The sequence below is a fragment of the Coregonus lavaretus genome (assembly GCF_964263955.1).
Source record: "Coregonus lavaretus genome assembly, chromosome: 16".
NCBI classification, from domain to species: domain Eukaryota; kingdom Metazoa; phylum Chordata; class Actinopteri; order Salmoniformes; family Salmonidae; genus Coregonus; species Coregonus lavaretus.
The window spans coordinates 35,489,235-35,513,137 of NC_140003.1; positions in this window are offsets into that span (position 1 = coordinate 35,489,235).

Here is a 23,903-nt window from a genome sequence, read left to right on the forward strand (position 1 = left end):
GATCAGATGAGACCAAAATGGAGCTCTTTGGCATCAACTCAACTCGCCGTCTTTGGAGGAGGAGGAATGCTGCCTATGACCCCAAGAACACCATCCCCACCGTCAAACATGGAGGTGGAAACATTATGCTTTGGGAGTGTTTTTCTGCTAAGGGGACAGGACATCTTCACTGCATCAAAGGGATGATGGACGGGGCCATGTACCGTCAAATCTTGGGTGAGAACCTCCTTCCCTCAGCCAGGGCATTGAAAATGGGTCGTGGATGGGTATTCCAGCATGACAATGACCCAAAACACACGGCCAAGGCAACAAAGGAGTGGCTCAAGAAGAAGCACATTAAGGTCCTGGAGTGGCCTAGCCAGTCTCCAGACCTTAATCCCATAGAAAATCTGTGGAGGGAGCTGAAGGTTCGAGTTACCAAACGTCAGCCTCGAAACCATTAATGACTTGGAGAAGATCTGCAAAGAGGAGTGGGACAAAATCCCTCCTGAGATGTGTGCAAACCTGGTGGCCAACTACAAGAAACGTCTGACCTCTGTATGTATGTATGTATATATGTATGTGTGTGTGTGTATGTATGTATGTATGTATGTATGTATGTATGTATGTATGTATGTATATGTATGTGTGTGTGTGTGTGTGTGTGTGTGTATATATATATATATATATATATATATATATATATATATATATATATATATATATATATATATATGAGAGATAACAAAAACATAAGGGGGATTGGAAGTGATGCAGACAATTACATTGATGGAAGTTACAATCTATCTGCAATATTAAAGCTGATCTACCCCCTAAGAAAAAAAGGGGGAAAAAAGAAGTCCATACAGAAATGGTTTGTCGAGATCGGTGTGGAAGAACTTGACTGGCCTGCACAGAGCCTTGACCTCAACCCAATCGAACACCTTTGGGAATGAATTGGAACGCCGACTTTGAGCCAGGCCTAATTACCCAACATCAGTGCCCGACCTCACTAATGCTCTTGTGACTGAATGGAAGCAAGTTCCCGCAGCAACGTTCCAACATCAAGTGGAAAGCCTTCCCAGAAGAGTGGAGGCTGTTATAGTAGCAAAGGGTGGACCAAGTCCATATTAATGCCCATGACTTTGGAATGAGATGTTCGAAGAGCAAGTATCCACATACTTTTGGTCATCTAGTGTACTGTATGTACCTGTAGGTAGGGGTGAAGTGACAATGCGTAGATAATAAATAGAGAGTAGGAGCAGCATATGTGAATAGTGAGTGCGTGAGTGAGTGATTGAGTGTGTTGGAGTGTCAGTGTAGTATGTGTGAGTGTGTGGTTAGAGTCCAGTGAGTGTACATCGAGCCTGTGCAAGAGAGTTAGTGCAAAAAAGATAGTAATACAATAAGGGGGTCAATGCAAATAGTCCTGGTAGCCATTTGATTAACTGTTCAGCAATCTTATGGCTTGAGGGTATAAACTGTTAACTCTTTGACACATACAATCACATATTTGTGATAATTGTCCAGTGGTCCCTGTAGCGTACCATCGCAAATACAGTATGCGATTGGAACAGTAGCAACAGAACATATGATGCAACAAATATGTCTAAAATCCATTGTTGTCTGAACAGCATTTAATAATTTTTTTGTACTAATGGCATATAAAGGTCTTATGTTTTATTCCTCAATTTCACCTTTTATTGTAAAAGAACTTCATCATCCAAGCATCACACGGAACACATCCACAGCCAAACCCATTCCATAAACCAGTCTAAATAACAGGTTGCGCTGACAAAAAACTAAACATAAGTTAGCGACCTAACAACTAGACTTATTTACAATGTACCACATCTCTGGTGAGCACAAGGCAGAAATGTAATATTGTTTAGAAAAGAGATACGTGTCAGTTAAGCTAACAGCGGCTAAATTCTTTATGATGGCAGCCATGTTTGTTTATGTTTGACAAGCGAAAACTCCCTAATCCCAGAATGCCATTCACTATAATTATGCATTCAAAACAACTGGGAACTCGTAAATCTCCGACTTCAGTGCGTTCAAAACACCTGGGAACTTAAAAATAAAACGAGCTCTGACTGGGGAAAAAAGCGATTTGAATGGTCATCTAACTCGGGAACTCGGGCCACTTTCTAGAGCTCAGAGTTTCTGACGTGAAGTTCACCGACATCATGATTTCATCTAATATTTTTCTGAGTTCCCAGTTGTTTTGAACACTGCATAAGATGCAAATAAACAAAGTCAAAGATGGCTGCGCCCATTACCCGAAAAAAAAGTAACTTATTTTTAATATGCTGCATTTTTTATATGCTGAAAATGTTTGCCACTTTTCATTACATAAAAAATCTGTGACATGCTTGTTACAGTGTATACAAGAACTGGAGCCCTGACAGAAAAAGTAACTCTTGACAGACACTGATAGCCATTGAGTATCGAGATAATGTCCGGAAACGCCTCACTGATGAGGAGATACAATAAATATTTTGTAATTCTGATGAAGAATCTGTGTATGTGAGCCGGATCAATCAAATAGTGACGAGGAATATCTGTCCCCCAACCTTCTGGACTGTGAGCGTGAGATGTCTGAGGACAATGGTGCCCACCCCAAGTTTGTAGGCTGCGAGGGAGAAGAGGTTAAAGTTGAGGTGGATGGTCCCCGGTGCTGGAGATCCTGTCACTTCAAACCATCAGAGATAGACTTCAATGACACCCTGTCTGGTGTACAAAGCACTCTGGCTACCCCTTCAGAGGCAGAGTGTTTTAAACAGTTCCTTGAGGAATTGGTGGGAGAGTGTGGTGCAGGAAACCAACAGGTATTTCCATTATCATATTACAGAAACTGGACCACTGGCCCCATGCTGCAGACCCCTTTATTCCCAACGCTTTTCTCCCAGGACAGCTTCCTTGTCTTGCTGAGAGCGCTCCACTTTGTGAACAACGCCACTGCCAACCTCGCCAACCCCCTTCACAAAATTAGGAATGTCCTGGGCAGCTTGACCAGGTCATTTGGAAGACTGTTTGTGCCTCACAAGGACTTGTGCATTGATAAGTCTCTCATGGCTTGGAAAGGGAGGTTTGCATTCTGCCGATACATCCCATCAAAGCGCCACAGATTTGGAGTCAAGTTCTTTGTTTTATGTGACTGACAGGATATGTACAGGACCTGATCATCTACACGGGCGCCACCACAGATATAAGGCATGTTGAGGGTCTTGGCATATCTGGATCAGCGGTGATCACCATGCTGCAGCCTTACCTTGGAAAGGGGCACACTGTATTTGTGGACAACTGGTACAGTATCCCTTTTCCAGTACCTTTTGAGGGAGAACACAGGGGCCTGTGGCACAGTGAGATCCAACAGGAAGGGGATGCCAATATTCAAAAAGAAAATTAGCAAGGGGGAGGTGGAGTTCCAAACAAACTGAGAGATAATGGCAGTGAAATGGCACGACAAACGCAATGTCCATGTTCTGTCTACTGTGCACACCTCCAAAATGTCAGACACAGGAAAACTGGATAATTGTTGAGTGGTCCCTACAGTGATTATTATTGAGTGGTCCCTTCTTTAAAAATAAAAGACACAAAAGATAGAAATGTATCATATGTTTGTTTACCTGAAATTAAATACTTTGTTTGACTCCTGGGCTCCATTTCTGAAAAAAACAGAAAAAGAAAAGGATGTAATCAACTTGTGTTATTCCTTGATTTGTAATGCATTCTCGCAATTGTTTTATCAATTTCAATCAAACTTTTCAAAATCATATTTTCCCTAGTCAACAACCTTTAGCCTAACCTGTAGACTAAAGAGCGCAATTTGAGTTGTTATATTACATTGACTTTTCCTAGGGAATATACTCTATAGTTAGTAATACTTTATACAAATGTAACCACGTTTTGGAAGGAGAGCGATAACTGGTCCACCCACGTAACATTCAGCCCGTAGATGGCGCCAAAGAATAAACCTAAATAATCCTGTCTAGCTCCATAGTTTACGATAACCCATTATATCTACAACCTGGCTTCACTCATGCCATGGTCTCTGCATACAATATAGCTGTTTACAGGCAATCACCATTCAATCTGATCACCCGCACAAACTACCTCACATTGTTGCTTACATGACTTGATCCACCACCCTGTTCTCACTCTCCTCCGCCTCATACAGGCTAAAACCTATCCAAGCCATAATTGATTGCGAAATATCTTTGTTGCTTGGTGACGAGACAGGCATCTTTAGGCTACATGTCCAGTGGTGAAAATACATTGACATGATGAAATGTAGCCTAGTTTTTCCAGTGGAGAATAAATGTTTTTTTATTTTTTTTTTATGAACAAAACGTATTTTGGATGCCAGCGTTTCCCCGCCTTAGCCATGATCGGCATATGTAATATACTGTATGCTCATACCCCGCTCTCACTGTTTGTTCGCCGCTATTGTATCAAATACATGGGACTTAGCGCCTCAGATTTCCCACCCTATCTCAGGCGCAGGCCCTCAGACAGGCTAATACCAAAGCCTCTTTCAGATAATAATACATATAATATACAGTAGATGATAATAATTATACAATTATCAATAATACTATAGATACTCACTGCTACTACTATAGGAAGAAAGTTATCAACTGTATTGGTGTGTTTGGACCATGATAGGTCCTTAGTGATGTGGACACCAAGGAACTTGAAGCTCTCGACCCGCTTCACTACAGCCCGGTCGATGTGAATGGGGTCATGCTCTGCCCTCCTTTTTCTGTAGTCCTTCGTTCAGCTCCTTTGTCTTGCGCACGTTGAGGGAGAGGTTGTTGTCCTGGCACCACGCTGTCCGGTCTGACCTCCTCCCTATAGTAGTCTCATCGTCGTTGGTGATCAGGCCTACCACCGTCGTGTCGTCGGCAAACTTAATGATGGTGTTGGATTCGTGCGTGGAGGGCACTATGGTGTTGAACGCAGAGCTGTAGTCAATGAACAGTGTTCCTTTTGTCCCGGTGGAAAAGGGCAGTGTGGAGTGCAATAGAGATCTGTGGATCTGTTGGGGCGGTATGCGAATTGTAGTGTGTCCAGGGTTTCTGGGATGATGTTGTTGATGTGAGCCATGACCAGCCTTTCAAACATTTCATGTCTACAGATGTGCGTGCTACGGGGAGGTAGTCATTTAGGCAGGTTACCTTGGCATTCTTGGGCAGAAGGACAATGGTGGTCTGCTTGAAACATGTTGGTATTACAGACTGGGTTAGGGAGAGGTTGAAAATGTCAGTGATGACACTTGCCAGCTGGTCAGCGTATGATCTGAGTACGCATCCTGGCAATCCATCTGGCCCTGCGGCCTTGTGAATGTTAACTTGTTTAAAGGTCTTACTTGCATCGGCTACGGAGAGTGTGATCTGGTAGGCTCGCGTTACTGGGCAGCTCGCGGCTGGGTTTCCCGTTGTAATCCATGATAGTTTGCAAGCCCTGCCAAATCCGACGAGTGTCATAGCTGGTGTAGTAGGATTCGATCTTAGTCCTGTATTGACACTTTGCCTGTTTGACGGTTTGTCGGAGGGCATAGCGAGATTTCTTATAAACTTCCGGATTAGTGTCCCGCTCCTTGAAAGCGGCAGCTCTTAGCTCAGTGTGGATGTTGGTATTAATCCATGCCTTCTGGTTGGAATATGTACGTACGGTCACTGTGGGGACGACTTCGTTGATGCACTTATTAATGAAGCCGGTGACTGATGTGGTATACTCCTCAATGCCATCAGATGAATGCCGGAACATATTCCAGTCTGTGCTAGTCAAACAGTCCTGTAGCTTAGCATCCACTTCATAGGACCACTTCAGTATTGTGCACAGGTACTTCCTGTTTTTCTTGTAAGCAGGAATCAGGATGATAGGGTTATGGTCAGATTTGTCAAATGGAGGGAGAGCTTTGCACGTGTCTCTGTGTGTGTAGTAAAGGTGATCTAGAGTTTTTTTTCCCCCTTTAGTTGCACATGTGACATACTGGTAGAAATTAGGTAAAACGGAGAGATTAAAACTATCTTGGTAAATAGTGTGGTCTACAGCTTATCATGAGTTACTCTAACTCAGGCTAGCAAAACTTTGAGACTTCTTTAATATTTGAGATCGCGCACCAGCTGTTGTTGACAAAGAGACACACACCACCCCTCCTGATCTTACCAGAGGCTGCTGTTCTGACTTGCCGATGCACGGAAAACCCTGCTAACTTAATATTATCCGTGTCTTTGTTCAGCCACGACTTGGTGAAACATAGGATATTACAGTTTTTAATGTCCCGTTAATAGTCTCGAACAGAGCTTATCCAGTTTATTCTTGCAAGTTCGCCAGTAGAATGAAGGGTAAAGGGGGATTATCTACTCGCCAACGCAGTCTCGCCAGGCATCCGGCTCTCCAACTAGGGCTGTTGCGGTGAACGTATTACCGCCACACCGGCGGTCACGAGTCAAGAAGGCAGTCAAATTCCACATGACCGTTGAGTCATGGTAATTAGGAATCTCCAAGCTTTGATGCTGCTGCCGGTCATTAGTAGCTACCTTCCTGGTACTCAGCAGTCTATTGTCCCTCTAATCACTCTGACATCAATGCAAATGTATTCGAAAATCTAATCAAACACTTCATGATAGCCCATGACCTCATTTTGCGCAACATTTCTATAGGCTATGCAATTGCGTGAGAAAACAGAGTGATGGCCGCTAATAAAAAGAGGAGGATCCCATCAGCTTTCTATAGGCTAGACCTACTATATTTATTTCTCAACTTTCCTAATATTAAGCAGATTGTGTATATTTACAACAGGAGTATAGCCTACCTGGCTGGCATGAAAATAAACCACAGTGAAAAGCGTCCTCCATTCGCTATTTACGTGCATAGATGACATGTATTTTTTCCTGCTGCCCCTGTTCAAAGACAGGTGCATGATAATTGTCCATTCTAAATCAAAACTAATTTCACACACATTATTTAGTAAATGTAAAGACGACACTAAGTCAAGAATAGTCTGATGGGTGACAATATTAGTCTGTCACTTGTGAATGATATATTATCACTTGTGAATGATGCCCAGCATAAGAAACAATGCCATTTTTTTGCGTCTTGTTCGTGTCATAGTCGCACACCTCATGTAGCCTAGCCCATAGGCCTATATGTTTTAATAAGGTTTGTATCACAACTAAAGTGGCCAAATAACTTCTTAAAATGAATCACATTAATCCACTTTACAAGTGGTGGAGAGCCTAACTGGCATATATAAGCAGCGTGTGAGTTTCAAGTTTGGGGAAGATAAGTTTCACGATAAAAAAGCACCTTTGTAATAAAAGCATTACATGCATAATTGCATTTGCGGTCACTTTTGATAATGGTGTTTTCCACTAATGGAACATTTGTGTTTATAGCCTACTATCATTTGCGCATTGCTGAGCTTATAATGTGAAGAAATAGCCTAATAGTTTATCAAAATGTTAAGCTAAACATTCTGATCTGTTGCGTCAGCCACATTGCATAAATTTTTTTTTGGGGTGCTAGTGGTTTTATTAATTTGGACTCTTTCGCATCCCACAACTGTCCCAGCCTTATAACATTTACATTTACATTTACGTCATTTTAGCAGACGCTCTTATCCAGAGCGACTTACATTATTTTTATTTTTTTTATACCCCCGTGGGAATCGAACCCACAACCCTGGCGTTGCAAACGCCATGCTCTACCATCCCTGCCGGCCATTCCCTCCCCTACCCTAGACGACGCTGGGCCAATTGTGCGCCGCCCCATTGGTCTCCCGGTCACTGCCGGCTACGACAGAGCCTGGATTCGAACCAGGATCTCTAGTGGCACAGCTAGCACTGCGATGCAGTGCCTTAGACCACTGCGCCACTCGTGAGTATAAAAAAAAAATCAAAACATACAGCCCAACGTTTGTAGAACAACTAAAGTTACATTAATAATATAGGAATACCTATTTCTTTATTAACCGCTCAAATCGTTTTGAGAAAATATTTATATCCAGCTTTGTTCAATTGTATTCTTCATACTGTAAAATAATATAATATAATGCCACGGAATTATAATCAAATCTTGTCTGCTAAATGAACTACTGTAGCCCACAGCCATTTGGCTTAGCCACATCAGGACCTAACATAAGGACAACTCATAGTATGCTGTTCTTTTCTTCTGAAATAGATTACATTTTCTTCATATCATGCTTCTTTAGACCTGTCTAAAATATTACATGGATTTATTAGACTTTTTAAAATGGATTGGATGTGTGTAAGCCAGGATATCCTCATTGTATTTATGTTAATTAATGGTCAATTACCGTGAGACCGACAGTTATTTGCTTGACAATTACCGGCTGACGAAATTCCGTGACCACCACAGCCCTATCTCCAACCTCTGTAACCGCGTCTTTTCTTCATACGAATGACCGATTTGGGCCTGGTCCGGGAGGAGCAGTATATCCTTCATGTCCGACATTAAAGGAAAAATCCTCATCCAGTTTGAGGTGAGTAATTGCTGTTCTGACATCCAAAAGCTATTTTCGGTCATTAGGAACAATGGCGGAAACATTATGTACAATTTTGTTTTTAAACAGCGCAAAAAAAAACACAAATTAGCACAATTGTTCAGGAGCCCGTAAAACGGCAGCCATCCCCTCCAGTGCCAGTTTCACCCCTGCCCACTGCTCAGAGACTCATTGTTATGGGTGTCAAATATCTGTTTTGGTATGGGTGTATGTTCAGGCCTATTTGCATCCTATAGCTGCAGTAACTGTAAGCACCTCGCTGTCTCTTTTTCACTCTCTCTCTCCCTCTCTCCCTCCGTCTTTCCCTTTCTCTTTCCCACTTTCTCTCTCTCAGATCCACCTCAGGCAGTGAACATTACCCTTAGTGAGGCCTCTAAAGCCACATTCTTCCTATGTGTAGCAGACGGCAACCCACAACCCAACTACACCTGGAGCAGGTATACACTCCTATGTAAACTAGTTCAATGCAGTTTAAATGTAAATGTTAGGTAAACTTGTTGAAACATGAGACATAGATTAGATTGAAGCATCAGTATGTTCATATTTGACGGACAGTTTTTGAATTATGCTGGCAGTCAAATCATGCCTTTGTCTTTCAAACACACATACAGTCAGCCCTTCTCCTCTCTCTCCCCCAGAGTGGCCCTGACATGGCCTGGGTCTGCAGTGAGAGCAGAGGGAGACAAACTGCAACTCCTCAGTCTCAGCTCTGAGCTGAATGGTCTCTATGTCTGTGAGGCCTCCAACCCCAATGGACGAGCAACTGGCTCCCTCTATGTACACACATCATCTGGTGAGAAGTACCTGAGACACACACACATACACACACACACACACACATACACACATCAGAGGTCTTCACGGGTCGAATCTGAAATTCTGTAGTTGACCCTCAGATCCGGGTCGGATCTGATTTGATTGTCACGGGTTTTGGGTATTTGTAATTATAATTATAGACCTGAACACATCTGCTGCAATAGAGAGAGCGAGAGAGAAAAACATCTCATTTATAGACCTGTTGGTTGTTTAGCAACAACACCGATGCTTGTGTTGGCTTAGATTTTTGACATGTCAACTATATTTAGTCTCCAATGTTTATTGAAAATAAATTTGCAACCTTGAGCACTTGTTGTCTCTAAAATACATTGTTACAGTTGTTAGTTAGCTAGCTAGCTAATTTTAGCCATATTAGCATTGACATGAAATCAGTCAAAACACCTCAAAACAAGACATGGTATCGACTAGCTGAAACGAGTCAGTTACAATTCCCCACATGGCAGTTTCCTGTCATTGTACCTAGCCAACAAGTAGACTGCTAAGTTAATACTTTGAATGGAGTTGTTGTTGTAATTTTGTAGGACGGGGGAAAGAGCAGCCTATAACGTTAGGCTATGTAGCCTCAATTAGCCAACCCAGCTAGATAGCTGGCTAAACTAGCTAGTTTCTGTTCTCGATTTGATGCAGTGAAAACATTTGTGTTACATTTTTTACCCAATCTGATTACATACTACATACTCCCGAGTGGCGCAGCACTCTTATCCAGAGCGACTTACAGTTAGTGAGTGCATACATAATTTTTTAATTTTTCATACTGTCCCCCCGTGGGAATCGAACCCACAACCCTGGCGTTGCAACCGCCATGCTCTAACAACTGAGATACCAACTGAGATACCCTGTATGACGCTGGGCCAATTGTGCGCCGCCCCATGGGTCTCCCGGTCGCGGCCGGCTACGACAGAGCCTGGATTCAAACCATGATCTCTAGTGGCACAGCTAGCACTGCGATGCAGTGCCTTAGACCACTGCGCCACTCGGGAGTATGTAGTGTGTAATCAGATTGGGTGATAAATGACCTAGCTTTGGCAGCTAAAAGTTAATATCTAGTGCGAGTCGGCTTGGTTGCTGCTGTCTCTCTCTCTCCCTCCTCCTCGCAACACTCAGCCACATTGTCACTTCGAGCAAGTCAGCAAAGATGCAGGCTTACAGCACAGGTACCGCCCATTTTTCAAGATTCTTCAGAGAAGAAGAGATGACTGTAAATCGCTTTGGATAAAAACGTCTGCTAAATGGCTTATTATTATAATCTGAATAAAGGGGAAATATGCCATTCTTGAACATGGGGTGAGACATTCATACTAGTCTGCTAGAGAACCAGTTTGGATATGTATAACTTTTGTTTGACTGATGCCTTTATTGAGAGGTCTAATGCTTTAATAGTTAATCATTTCTGCCCTCCGAATTCATATTCATTATATAAATAGGCCTGTTTAATTTAGTCTGGCTTGCCGTTCCAAATAAAAGTGATTTTTTTTTTGGCACATATACAGTACCAGTCAATGTTTGGACACACCTGTTCATTCAAGTGTTTTTCTTTATTTCTACAATTTTCTACATTGTAAAATAATACTGAAGACATCAAAACTATGAAATAACACTTATGGAATCATGTAGTAACCAGAAAAGTGTAAAACAAATCAAAATATATTTTAGATTCTTCAAATAGCCACCCTTTGCCTTGATGACAGCTTTGCACACTCTTGGCATTCTCTCAACCAGCTTCATGATGTAGTCACCTGGAATGCATTTCAATTAACAGGTGTGCATTATTAAAAGTTAATTTCTGGAATTTCTTTATTTCTTAATGCGTTGAAGCCAATCAGTTATGTTGTGGCAAGGTGGGGGGGTATACAGAAGATAGCCCTATTTTGTAAAAGACCAAGTCCATATTATGGCAAGAACAGCTCAAATAAGCAAAGATAAACGACAGCCCATCATTTGTTTAAGACATGAAGGTCAGAAGGTCATGAAGATGGCGTATTGAATAGACAGCGGTACAAATCACCTCAAGATAAAAACATAATATTCAAAATCAGTAAGTTAGACTAAATATAAGCGTTTCATATATTTGCAGTTAATAAAATTCAATCTGGATAATAACACAAAACAAATCATAAGGCTAGAGAAATATATCGACAAATATTACAGCAACACCCAAACATGTCGGAAGATAAACGAGGAGAACCAATCTCCAAGAGAAAACGCGACTCGTCGACTGATACAGATGATATATGCTTTTCACCACTGGGTCTGGTAAGTGTGGAAAGCGACCTGTTGAAGTCGATAAATGACAAACTGGGCATACTAGAGCTGGTCAGTAAGGATGTAAAGGAGTTGAAAGCTAGTCTTGAAATGAGTGACTAAAAATCTGCGATAATGGAGAAAGAAACCAAAAAATTAAAAGTGACCTACTTGAATCGCAGTGGTTGTTTGCTGAAGTGGTAGTTGCTTGTTAAAAATATAATGTAATACAATGGCAATTCGGGTTATACAGTGGGGAGAAGAAGTATTTGATACACTGCCGATTTTGCAGGTTTTCCTACTTACAAAGCATGTAGAGGTCTGTAATTATTTATCATAGGTACACTTCAACTGTGAGAGACGGAATCTAAAACAAAAATCCAGAAAATCACATTGTATGATTTTTAAGTAATTAATGTGCATTTTATGGCATGACATAAGTATTTGATACATCAGAAAAGTAGAACTTAATATTTGGTACAGAAACCTTTGTTTGCAATTACAGAGATCATACGTTTCCTGTAGGTCTTGACCAGATTTGCACACACTGCAGCAGGGATTTTGGCCCACTCCTCCATACAGACCTTCTCCAGATCCTTCAGGTTTCGGGGCTGTCGCTGGGCAATACGGACTTTCAGCTCCCTCCAAAGATTTTCTATTGGGTTCAGGTCTGGAGACTGGCTAGGCCACTCCAGGACCTTGAGATGCTTCTTACGGAGCCACTCCTTAGTTGCCCTGGCTGTGTGTTTCGGGTCGTTGTCATGCTGGAAGACCCAGCCACAACCCATCTTCAATGCTCTTACTGAGGGAAGGAGGTTGTTGGCCAAGATCTTGCGATACATGGCCCCATCCATCCTCCCCTCAATACGGTGCAGTCGTCCTGTCCCCTTTGCAGAAAAGCATCCCCAAAGAATGATGTTTCCACCTCCATGCTTCACGGTTGGGATGGTGTTCTTGGGGTTGTACTCATCCTTCTTCTTCCTCCAAACACGGCGAGTTGAGTTTAGACCAAAAAGCTCTATTTTTGTCTCATCAGACCACATGACCTTCTCCCATTCCTCCTCTGGATCATCCAGATGGTCATTGGCAAACTTCAGACGGGCCTGGACATGCGCTGGCTTGACCTTGCGTGCGCTGCAGGATTTTAATCCATGACGGCGTAGTGTGTTACTAATGGTTTTCTTTGAGACTGTGGTCCCAGCTCTCTTCAGGTCATCGACCAGGTCCTGCCGTGTAAGTCTGGGCTGATCCATCACCTTCCTCATGATCATTGATGCCCCAAGAGGTGAGATCTTGTATGGAGCCCTAGACCGAGGGTGATTGACCGTCATCTTGAACTTCTTCCATTTTCTAATAATTGCGCCAACAGTTGTTGCCTTCTCACCAAGCTGCTTGCCTATTGTCCTGTAGCCCATCCCAGCCTTGTGCAGGTCTACAATTTTATCCCTGATGTCCTTACACAGCTGTCTGTTCTTGACCATTGTGGAGAGGTTGGAGTCTGTTTGATTGAGTGTGTGGAAAGGTGTCTTTTATACAGGTAACGAGTTCAAACAGGTGCAGTTAATACAGGTAATGAGTGGAGAACAGGAGGGCTTCTTAAAGAAAAACTAACAGGTCTGTGAGAGCCGGAATTCTTACTGGTTGGTAGGTGATCAAATACTTATGTCATGCAATAAAATGCAAATGAATTACTTAAAAATCATACAATGTGATTTTCTGGATTTTTGTTTTAGATTCCGTCTCTCACAGTTGAAGTGTACCTATGATAAAAAATTACAGACCTCTACATGCTTTGTAAGTAGGAAAACCTGCAAAATCGGCAGTGTATCAAATACTTGTTCTCCTCACTGTATATACACATACACATACATACATATATGCATATACATACATATCCTTTAAAAATATATATATTTCCCTTCATTCTTTCCAACCCCACCATCCCTTCCCTAATTGGAGTAAACTAGTGAACAACAATGCTTAGGCCTCTACTTCCTGCTTATACATACTAGATACATTTTATGGACACAGTCAATAATTATATTTTGTTTGTTTTTACTCCTGAACTTCCTCCGATCATTTTCATGATGTCCATCTTTTATGCTTCTATATGCCATATCTTTCTAACTGTGCTCTTTCACAAAAGCTCACAATATATAACCTATATACTTATTATGGACACATCATGTCTTACACTAGTTATCTTGTTGTTATTAGTTGTTGTTATTAGTCCCATCCTTCAGCTCCATTCAACACCTCCCATCTATCTCTTAACACCATCCATATTGAATTTCTATTTGCCATATATTTTTAAACTGTACTGTGATGTTTTACAAAAGTTCTTAACCTTTCTATTCTCATTGTTTCTACAGTTTGTGAATTGAAAATAAACATTTTGCTAAAAATATTATTATATTATTGATCGATTGACTATGACTTTTCAGATCACCCAGTAGTGCTATCTGCAGGGTCAGCTCCATGCAAATATTGCAATCCTTCAGCCATTCCTGGACCTGTGTCCAGAAACAAGCTACAAATGGACAGTACCAAAACAAATGATCTAATGAATTCTGTCTCTTCACAGCCAAATCTGCAGAGCTGGGAAGATTGTATCCCCCATACAAATAACATTCTATTGGTAGCAAGAATTTTATATAATAATTTAAATTGAACAATTATAAGTTTTGAATCCGGTGTCATTTTGCGTATCAGTTCATAAACACTATGCCATGGAATCGGTACGTCAAAAATCTCTTCCCAACTATTTTGCAATCTATATCGGAAGGCTGTCAGTCTTTTGGTCCTTAAATGAAACTGGTAAACTTTTTTATTTATCACAATTTTCTTTAACCAATTATGTTCTTTAATGCAAGGCCGACAGACAAGTTCCTTACTTTTTCCTCCTTCCACTTTCCTCTTCCATTTTTGGGATAATGCTGCAATTATTTGGTTGTAATTTTGGGTAGAGCAGACATTTCCATATGTATTTGTTAGCTGCATGTGCGACATAACTCCACCATTCCTACCGATAATATCATTTACAAAGATTATACCTTTTTTGAAAATGTTCTCACAAAATAACGTTTTTTAAAAAATCAATTAGTATATTTGAATTTAACCACAATATTTATTGCAATATTTGTTCTGTCATTTCTGGAGGATTAAATTGAAATTGCATCCAACTTTCTATGGCGTGTTTTAGAAATAGTGATATTTGGGAGATGATTTCCTTTTCAAATACCTGAAAGTGAGGGGTTGTAATCTGAATAAAGGGAAATAAGTCCCTTCTTGAACATTGGGTGTGACAATCTTACTAGTTTGCCAGGGAACCAGTTTGGATTTACAGTGGGGGAAAAACGTATTTAGTCAGCCACCAATTGTGCAAGTTCTCCCACTTAAAAAGATGAGAGAGGCCTGTAATTTTCATCATAGGTACACGTCAACTATGACAGACAAATTGAGGAAAAAAAATCCAGAAAATCACATTGTAGGATTTTTAATGAATTTATTTCCAAATTATGGTGGAAAATAAGTATTTGTTCACCTACAAACAGGCAAGATTTCTGGCTCTCACAGACCTGTAACTTCTTCTTTAAGAGGCTCCTCTGTCCTTCACTCCTTACCTGTATTAATGGCACCTGTTTGAACTTGTTATCAGTATAAAAGACATCTGTCCACAACCTCAAACAGTCACACTCCAAACTCCACTATGGCCAAGACCAAAGAGCTGTCAAAGGACACCAGAAACAAAATTGTAGACCTGCACCAGGCTGGGAAGACTGAATCTGCAATAGGTAAGCAGCTTGGTTTGAAGAAATCAACTGTGGGAGCAATTATTAGGAAATGGAAGACATACAAGACCACTGATAATCTCCCTCGATCTGGGGCTCCACGCAAGATCTCACCCTGTGGGGTCAAAAAGATCACAAGAACGGTGAGCAAAAATCCCAGAACCACACAGGGGGACCTAGTGAATGACCTGCAGAGAGCTGGGACCAAAGTAACAAAGCCTACCATCAGTAACACACTACGCCGCCAGGGACTCAAATCCTGCAGTGCCAGACGTGTCCCCCTGCTTAAGCCAGTACATGTCCAGGCCCGTCTGAAGTTTGCTAGAGTGCATTTGGAAAGAGGATTGGGAGAATGTCATATGGTCAGATGAAACCAAAATAGAACTTTTTGGTAAAAACTCAACTCGTCGTGTTTGGAGGAAAAAGAATGCTGAGTTGCATCCAAAGAACACCATACCTACTGTGAAGCATGGGGGTGGAAACATCATGCTTTGGGACTGTTTTTCTGCAAAGGGACCAGGACGACTGATCCGTGTAAAGGAAAGAATGAATGGGGCCATGTATCGTGAGATTTTGAGTGAAAACCTCCTTCCATCAGCAAGGGCATTGAAGATGAAACGTGGCTGGGTCTTTCAGCATGACAATGATCCCAAACACACCGCCCGGGCAATGAAGGAGTGGCTTCGTAAGAAGCATTTCAAGGTCCTGGAGTGGCCTAGCCAGTCTCCAGATCTCAACCCCATAGAAAATCTTTGGAGGGAGTTGAAAGTCTGTGTTGCCCAGCGACAGCCCCAAAACATCACTGCTCTAGAGGAGATCTGCATGGAGGAATGGGCCAAAATACCAGCAACAGTGTGTGAAAACCTTGTGAAGACTTACAGAAAACGTTTGACCTGTGTCATTGCCAACAAAGGGTATATAACAAAGTATTGAGAAACTTTTGTTATTGACCAAATACTTATTTTCCACCATAATTTGCAAATAAATTCATTAAAAATCCTACAATGTGATTTTCTGGATTTTTCTCATTTTGTCTGTCATAGTTGACGTGTACCTATGATGAAAATTACAGGCCTCTCTCATCTTTTTAAGTGGGAGAACTTGCACAATTGGTGGCTGACTAAATACTTTTTTTCCCCACTGTAAGTATAATTTTTGTATGACTGAAGCTTTTAGTGATAGGTCTAATGCTTTAATATTTAATAATGTCTGTCCTCCGAATTCATATTCATTATATAAATAGGCCCGTTTAATTTTGTCTGGTTTGCCATTCCAAATATAATGGAATATATTTTTCTCATATAATTTAAAAAACTGTTCGCTAGGCGTAGGCAAGACCATAAGCAAATAGGTAAACTGGGATAATACTAAAGAGTTAATCAGGGTGATTTTTCCACAAATTGACAGGCACCCACCTTTCCATGTTAGCAAGATCTTATCTATTTTTGCTAACTTTCTATTATAATTTATTGAAGTGAGATCATTTATTTCCTTTGGGATATGTATTCCGAGTATATCCACATCACCATCAGACCATTTTATTGGTAAACTACATGGCAATGTACATTTTTTATATTTTATTGATCCAATACGTAATATTGTACATTTGTCATAATTTGGTTGTAATCCAGAGAGGTTAGAAAATGTATCTAGATCCTCTATGAGGCTGTGGAGTGATTATAGTTGTGGATTTTAAAAAAAACATGAATCATCAGCGTACAATGACACCTTTGTTTTTAAGCCCTGGATTTCTAATCCCCTGATATTATTATTGGATCTGATTTTAATAGCTAACATCTCGATGGCCACAATAAATAGATATGCCGATAGTGGACAACCTTGTTTCACTCTTCTTGACAGTTTAAAACTTTCTGAGAAATAGCCATTATATACTATTTTACACCTAGGGTTACTATACATGATTTTGACCCATTTTATAAGAGATTCACCAAAATTGAAATGCTCCAGGCATTTATATATTAACCCCAGTCGTACTTTATCAAATGCCTTTTCGAAGTCTGCTATGAATAGTAGGCCTGGTTTCCCAGATTTTTCATAGTGTTCTATTGTTTCCAGTACTTGCCTTATATTATCTCCAATGTATCGCCCATGTAAAAAACCTGTCTGATTAGAATGAATAATGTCTGACAAACCCTTTTTAATTTTATGTGCTATACATTTTGCTAGAATTTTTGCATCACAACACTGAAATGTAAGGGGCCGCCAATTATTTTAATGGACTGGATCTTTATATATTCCACTTGTATCCTGTTTCAGTAGTAATGAAATCAAACCTTCTTCTTGAGTGTCTTGATAATCTACCATTTACATAGGAGTGGTTAAAACATGCTAATAATGGTCCTCTGAGTATATCAAAAAAGGTTTGGTATACCTCGACTGGAATGCTGGAGTTTTCCCGGACTTAAAGTCTTTAATTGCATCCAGAAATGTCCTCCCTCTGTAATTTCACCTTCACATGAGTCTTTCTGTATGGCTGTTAATTTTACATTATCAATAGAAAAACATCTCTACAATTTGCTTCAGTTAGAGGAGATGGAGGCGACTGAAATGAAAACATGCTTAAAGTACTTTGTTTCCTCCTTCAAAATATCATTTGGTGAATCATGGGTGACTCCATCATTTGTAACCAGTTTCAATAAATTATTTTTGGTAGCATTCCTATGTTGAAGATTAAAAAAGAATTTGGTGCATTTTTCCCCATGTTGTGAAATTGTTAGATATTACTTGTTAGATATTACTGCACTGTCGGAGCTAGAAGCACAAGCATTTCGTTACACCCGCTATAACATCTGCTAAACACGTGTATGTGACATAAAAGTTGATTTGATTTGAAATCTAAACATATAGCCTAATGTTTGTATCATAACTAAAGTTGCATAAATAACAAATTAAGCATATAGGAGGACCTGTTTCTTGGTTAACTGCTCAACAGAGATTAGACGCATGTGCACACTCCCTCAGAAATTATTTTGGGAAAATATCCTTTGTATTTTATGTTCAATTGTATTCTTCATACTATGAAATAATATAAAATAATACCACGGAATTCTAAGCAAATATTGTCTGCTAAATGAACTAGTGTAGCCCACAGTCATATGGCATAGCCAGATCAGGGCTTAACATAAGGACAACTCAGAATATGCTGTTCTGTTCTTCTGAAATAGGCTACATTTTCTTCATATCGTGTTTCTTTAGACCTGTCTAAAATAAATAATGGATTTATTGTGAAGGTGTAGGCTATATTAAATTGATTTATTAGATCTTGTTCTAAAGGTCTGCATCAGTGACTTGTAGGCTATGCGTCAAAGCCAGGAGATGCTAAACGTGTTTATGTTAATTAACGGACAATTACCGTGAGACCAGCAGTTATTTGCATGACAATCATGCGCTGAAAATGTGATGACCGCCACAGCCCTAGCCATGACGTTTGACCACCACTTGGCTCTGTTCAATGGAGATGGGGGGGGGGGGGTTTCCCTCTCTGGGAAGTGCAACCAGTGACAGAGGCGTAATACTGAGAGGCTGAGGAAGTTTTTACAAAATATCACAAGAAAATAAAAAAAATATCTTCCTCCCCTCAAAGAAGTTACTGTTTACATCCTCCGTCCTCTAAATCAGATTGATAACCTTGCCTCTGCCCAGACTCCTAACTTGATTGCTATGCTATTACACTGAGAACAGACCTTGTAACCATAGACTAGTGGCTGAGAGGCTGTCACTGGAAAGTACCCATGCATGATTCCTATGGGAACGGCTGAAATTGGAGTGTTTCAACCCAACCCACACGGCTTTATGGCTGTGTGGGTTGGGTTAAGCATTCAGCTGTGTCATACCTCAGTTCAGTAATTTTTTTGAACACGAAGGAGAAACAAGGCAAGAGCAGTTGTACTACTGGAAATAAAGATAACCACTGATGTTTTTACAGGGTTGGGGAGTAACTAGGGCTGCACATTTCGGTTAATTTAGCTGCTGACTAACCAACCACATTAACCGGTTAATAAATGGTTCATTTCGTTTTTAAGCTATTAAATTACCTGACCAATGGAAAAACATGCGACAATAGCAAGCCTATCGTGTCATATTATTGAAAATACAACTACTGTAATGAAGCAGACAATGTAATACACCTTTTTTAAACATTTGCCAAAATGCAAAAAACACTGTTCTGAAAGTCACACCTGATGTGAGCCATTTCATATGACAGAGATGAACATCTCTGTAAGAAACTTAGGGACAGATAAAAATGTACTGGGGCGGAGGGGTAGTCCAAAATAAGGGAGGGTTGTCAGACATTTATTTTGCTTTGGGGAGCATTGTGTGCTTTTTTTTTATTGGTCACAGGGGAGGGTAGTGCGTTTTTTCCGTGTTTTACATTCACACTTTTGAAGGTTTTATTAGATACTTTTTTCCATCCTAGCCACATTTCCTAATCTGCTTGCATGCGCCTCCCCTATATCAAGGTATTTTGGTCCTTCCCTTAGGCACTACACGTTTCCTTTTACTAACTTTTACTATACCACAGGTCAATATAGTCTACCAGTCTGTCTATCCTGCCCTCTATCCACCATTCATAGTGATAATAGTAGTAGGAGGATAATTTGTCCAGATCTGCAATAGGCTAACTAGCAATCATACCACACATGAAATCATTCAAAACTGTATACATTTTAAATATGAATCCACAAGAACAAATATGATTAGCTGATATGCAGTGGAGAGGCCAGGTCAAAAAGCTCCCGTATTGATCTTGTTTAGGTACGATACAATTATCCTACCTAGACTAGACTACAGCACCTGTCACGGATTCTGCCGAGGCTGCCCCTCCTCCTTGCTCGGGCAGGCTTCGGCGTTCGTCATCACCGGAATACTAGCTACTGCCGATCTATGTTTCTATGTTCTACCTGTTGTCTGATTGTTACACACCTGTTTCCCATTATGTGATTACTCCTTCCCTATTTAACCCGGTGGCTCCCAGTGTGTTTTGTACGTGGTTGTTTTTCGTTTCGTGTGTCGTTGGTGAGCGGGTTTGTTCCTCCCTGTGTGGAGGTATCTTGTATTGATTTCTTTACTTGTTCAGTAAAGTACGTTTCATTGAGTTCTGTGTGCTGCGCCTGACTTCGATCCACCGCATTACACTGACACTCGTGACAGCACCACAATGCAATGAATTATTGTATTCAAGTGAGTACAAAATTCTACTCTAGGATCAAGTGAAAATGTTATTTGAATAATTGCGGAAAAGACCTGTGATTTTTATGTTTCATTCCATTTGGATCAGTTGTGGATTTAGAAAGGCACAGTAGATGGACAGTTTGGTGCACAAATATGTTTACATTCCTGTTAATGAGCATTTCTCCTTTTCCAAGATAATCCATCCACCTGACAGGTATGGCATATCAAGAAGCTGATTAAACAGCATGATCATTACACAGGTGCAACTTGTCCTGGGGACAATAAAAGGCCACTCTAAAATGTGCAGTTTTGTCACACAAGACAATGCCACAGATGTCTCAAGTTTTGAGGGAGCGTGCAATTGGCATGCTTACTGCAGGTAAGCTGTTGCCAGAGAATTGAATGTTAATTTCTCTACCATAAACTGCCTCCAACATCGTTTTAGAGAATTTGGCAGTACGTCCAACCAACCCAACCAAGTGTAACCACGCCAGCCCAGGACCTTCACATTAGGCTTCTTCACCTGTGGGATCGTCTGAGACCAGTCTCCCAGACAGCTGATGAAACTCTCTGTAATAAAGCCCTTTTGTGGAGAAACTAATTCTGATTGGCTGGGCCTGGCTCCCCAGTGGGTGGGCCTGGCTCCCAAATGGGTGGGCATATACCCACCCATGGCTGCGCCCCTGACCAGTCATGTGAAATCCATAGATTAGGGCCTAATGAATTGACTGATTTCCTTACATGAACTCAAACCCACTAAAATCACTGAAATTGTTGCATGTTTTTTTTAAATGTTTGTTCAATATGTTTTTAAACTCTCGTAGGAATGTTTCAGATGAACTACATTTTCACTCGTTAGATGGTTCTCCAATTCAACGTTTTCCCGCATATCAATACTTAGGCATTATATGATATGGATTTGACGTTTAAAAAACATATAGATGAGCTCCTTAAGAAGCTAAGATTTAAAGTTGGCTTTTTCTATAGAAACAGATTGTGCCTTTCTCTAAGCAGTTGGAAGCAGATTGTTCAGTCAACCTTTTTATCTGTTCTTGATTATGGTGATATTATAAGGTTGTCTGGACTTTGCTGAAGACCCGTAGATGTCTACTCCCCTTTTGTTTACAAGGCCTTACTTCATAAACTTCTGTCTTATCTAACATTGCTGTTGAATTATAGACACCTGAGATGCCTAACCCGTTCACTGGATTTGTAAACTCTTGAGGTTCCTAGGGTCTCCACCGAGCTAGGTAAATCTGCTTTTAGTTATAATGCACCGTATTGCTGGAACAAAATTCAAAATACATTTAATCTTAATGTTCTGGTGCCATTTGGGAAGTTTAGAGTATTGATTGGAGACTTAGTTGTGGAGGAATGTAATGTTTTTCTGGGTGATTTGTGAAGTTTTACTTCCCATGACTGTGTTTTATTTTAATGTGTATGTGTATATATATATATATATATATATATATATATATATATATATATATATATATATATATATATACAGTGAGGGAAAAAAGTATTTGATCCCCTGCTGATTTTGTAAGTTTGCCCACTGACAAAGAAATGATCAGTCTATAATTTTAATGGTAGGTTTATTTGAACAGTGAGAGACAGAATAACAACAAAATAATCCAGAAAAACGCATGCCAAAAATGTTAGAAATTGATTTGCATTTTAATGAGGGAAATGAGTATATGACCCCTCTGCAAAACATGACTTAGTACTTGGTGGCAAAACCCTTGTTGGCAATCACAGAGGTCAGACGTTTCTTGTAGTTGGCCACCAGGTTTGCACACATCTCAGGAGGGATTTTGTCCCACTCCTCTTTGCAGATCTTCTCCAAGTCATTAAGGTTTCGAGGCTGACGTTTGGCAACTCGAACCTTCAGCTCCCTCCACAGATTTTCTATGGGATTAAGGTCTGGAGACTGGCTAGGCCACTCCAGGACCTTAATGTGCTTCTTCTTGAGCCACTCCTTTGTTGCCTTGGCCGTGTGTTTTGGGTCATTGTCATGCTGGAATACCCATCCACGACCCATTTTCAATGCCCTGGCTGAGGGAAGGAGGTTCTCACCCAAGATTTGACGGTACATGGCCCCGTCCATCATCCCTCTGATGCGGTGAAGTTGTCCTGTCCCCTTAGCAGAAAAACACCCCAAAGCATAATGTTTCCACCTCCATGTTTGACGGTGGGGATGGTGTTCTTGGGGTCATAGGCATCATTCCTCCCCCTCCAAACAAGGCGAGTTGAGTTGATGCCAAAGAGCTCCATTTTGGTCTCATCTGACCACAACACTTTCTTCCAGTTCTCCTCTGAATCATTCAGATGTTCATTGGCAAACTTCAGACGGGCATGTATATGTGCTTTCTTGAGCATGGGGACCTTGCGGGCGCTGCAGGATTTCAGTCCTTCACGGCGTAGTGTGTTACCAATTGTTTTCTTGGTGACGATAGTCCCAGTTGCCTTGAGATCATTGACAAGATCCTCCCGTGTAGTTCTGGGCTGATTCCTCACCGTTCTCATGATCATTGCAACTCCACGAGGTGAGATCTTGCATGGAGCCCCAGGCCGAGGGAGATTGACAGTTATTTTGTGTTTCTTCCATTTGCGAATAATCACACCAACTGTTGTCACCTTCTCACCAAGCTGCTTGGCAATGGTCTTGTAGCCCATTCCAGCCTTGTGTAGTTCTACAATCTTGTCCCTGACATCCTTGGAGAGCTCTTTGGTCTTGGCCATGGTGGGGAGTTTGGAATCTGATTGATTGATTGCTTCTGTGGACAGGTGTCTTTTATACAGGTAACAAGCTGAGATTAGGAGCACTCCCTTTAAAGAGTGTGCTCCTAATCTCAGCTCATTACCTGTATAAAAGACACCTGAGAGCCAGAAATCTTTCTGATTGAGAGGGGTCAAATACTTATTTCCCTCATTAAAATGCAAATCAATTTATAAAAATTTTGACATGTGTTTTTCTGGATTTTTTTGTTGTTATTCTGTCTCTCACTGTTCAAATAAACCTACCATTAAAATTATAGACTGATCATTTCTTTGTCAGTGGGCAAACGTACAAAATCAGCAGGGGATCAAATACTTTTTTCCCTCACTGTATACAATTGAAGTCGGAAGTTTACATACAACTTAGCCAAATACATTAAAACTCATTTTTTAACAATTCCTGACATCTAATCCTAGTAAAACTTATCTGTCTTAGGTCAGTTAGGATCACCACTTTATTTTCAGAATGTGAAATGTCAGATTAATAGTAGAGAGAATGATTTATTTCAGCTTTTATTTCTTTCATCACATTCCCAGTGGGTCAG